The sequence below is a fragment of the Mandrillus leucophaeus genome, unplaced genomic scaffold (assembly GCF_000951045.1).
Source record: "Mandrillus leucophaeus isolate KB7577 unplaced genomic scaffold, Mleu.le_1.0 Scaffold817, whole genome shotgun sequence".
In the NCBI taxonomy this organism is placed as follows: Eukaryota; Metazoa; Chordata; class Mammalia; order Primates; family Cercopithecidae; genus Mandrillus; species Mandrillus leucophaeus.
In genome coordinates this window covers 929,063-931,777 of record NW_012108886.1, presented here as the reverse complement: position 1 = coordinate 931,777, position 2,715 = coordinate 929,063, and positions in this window count along the sequence as shown.

Here is a 2,715-nt window from a genome sequence, read left to right as displayed (position 1 = left end):
AAAAACCCACTCCAAAACACAGCAAGGTACAATAAGCAAAGACATCTGCAGATGATTGCTATATGATGGAAAATAGTAAATGACATAATTCACTAATATTTTTTATTTCTTCCAGTAAGTTATTAGATGCTTAAGAGAAGTGGCTTATGACAGTTTTCATTTTCATTAAATATTTATATTTACTAATGGAAATTGTTCTGACAAATCGGGTAAATTGAGCAACTTAGAAATTTATGCTTCAAAAATAGAAGTTCTGGAATTCCTAGTGAGCAAGCTAATGCTTGAGTCATTAACACGCCATTGATTTTATAGTTAAAAAGCTGGAAAGGAAGTATAGTGAGTGTTTTAAATGTTGTGATAGTTGTTTATCTTGATACTTAAATCACAAGCCTTTTGGTTATAGATATCCATTAGCTATGAAACATGCTCCTGTGGATTTTTTCAGAGGATCCTCTTTCAGTTCTCTGGGGATAACTTACACCCATTTTTTGTCATCTGTGAGAAAGAAAATGACAATGAACCTTTCTTGCCATGTAGCAGCTAAGGAAAGGATCATAAGTTCCAAAAAATTGGAAGGCCAGAAATGTGAATACAGGACAAAATTTCTGTTTCTGGAAGGCAAAAGACCTGAGTTTCTGGGGAACTATAAGAGAGTAACTTAACCATAATTATTCAACATTAGTCCAACAAATATTTCCTGTGCACTTACTATATACCAGGCACAGTGCTCAGGATACAGTAATGAATAAGAAAACACTGTGTCTGAACTTAGGGTACTTAAGGCAGAAAATTAAGTGAATGGTAATAACACAATGTAAGGAATGTAATGACAGGAAGCTGTGAGCACACATACACAGGGACCATAAGTTTAGGGACTATCTTCCCGATGGATTGATTTATGCTGAGCCCTACAGGATGAACAGGAGGTAGGAGTGTTCCAGGCCATGAAAACAACGTGTGCAATGGCCAGGAAATTAAAAAGAGTATGGCATGCGTTGTCTAGCAAATGGGCTTACTGCCTGATGCACACAGAAGCCAATAACTATGGCACCAGTTTTTGAGAAAAGAAAGCTGTCTTTCAGCAAAGAGACAGAAGTGGGCTCAAATCTGTCTCTCTGATTTGGGATCTGGGGCAACAAAAGGAATCAGAGAGCAAGGGAAAGGATATAGGAACATTGGCTTGGCAGGGTCTGATTGGAGGGCTTCAGATTTGAGCATTTACAGTAAAGTATGTTGAGGCAGATTTTAGTCTTGGATCTTCCTGGCCAATAGAGTCCTCACTTCTTAAAGAATTCTGACATTCAGGTTCTGGTCAAATGTCGATCTTCTTGGTTCTGAAGGCAGAGGGGAAGAATTGTGAGTTCTGGGTATTGTTAGAGGTCAAAACTTTTTCTGTTGCACATGCCCAGGCTATATGACTTGCAGTTTTTGGCTCTGTTATAGCTAAAAGGTAACCTGACATTTTGTTATCAACAGAGTAGGACCAGTTTGGGCTGGTCCCGCAGTTACACATGTTCCAGCCACCGAAAGACAGTGTGGGTAGAATAGTTGTCGAATGAAACCCAACATGAGCTACAAATGTGAGTCATACAAGTAAACATGACATTTGTAATTCTAAACTTTATAGCAGTCACATTAAAAAAGTAAGAGGAGGCAGATAAAATTAATTTCAATCATATATTTTATTCAGTCGCAAATGTCCCAGAAACTGTCATTTCAATGTGTAATCAGTATAAAATATTAAGAAGACACTTTATATTATTTTTTTTTCTTTTTCTTTATTTTTTTGAGATGGAGTCTTGCTCTGTTGCCCAGGCTGGAGAGTAGGATGCATTCTTGGCTTACTGCAACCTCTGCCTCCTGGTTTCAAGTGATTCTCCTGCTTCAGGAGAATCCCCCAGTAGCTGGGATTACAGGTGCACACCACCACACCTGGCTAACTTTTTGTACTTTTAGTAGAGACGGGGTTTCATCATGTTGGCCAGGCTGGTCTCGAACTCCTGACCTCGCGATTTGCCCGCTTCGGCCTCCCAAATCACTGGGATTACAGGTGTGAGCCACCGCACTTGGCCTATATTATCTTTTTCATACTAAGTCTTTGAAATTCTGTGTGTTTTTCACATGAGCACAACTCAATTTGAACTAGCCACATCCAAGTGCCCAAAGCCACATGGCTACTGCACTGGACAATATAAGGCCTAGACAGCAGAACAAGGGCTCAAGTGGTGAGAGACAGAAATGGACAAGTAGAAAGGAACCAAATCTTGAAATTTATTTCTTTATTTGCAACCCATTTAATTAGACAAAGTGATCTTTAAGATTCTTCTAGCCCTAAAATTCAGTGAACCACTAGCCTATCTCAATGTAAGAGTGGGAAGAAATAGCCCAAACTGATGGTTCTCACCTTAACATCTCAAATTTCTCCTCCTCCCCTCTTCCCCCTTTCCCTCCTATTCCTCTTCCTCCTCTTCTCCTTCCCTTTCTCCTCCTCCTTCTCCTTCTTATTCTTTTTATTCTTCTGACTAAAAAGGTATTTATACGTGCCACTGACCCAGGAATGCTGCAATGCATACACTTGTTCTCACATAAAATTTTATTTAAAGCTAATTTCTCTTGGTTCATTTGGTAGGGCTTCCATTTGACAGTATGTATAGCAGACTTTTATATAGTAGATTTTACCTTCTGGTGATAGCACTTTCAGTTTTCTTTGGGAAC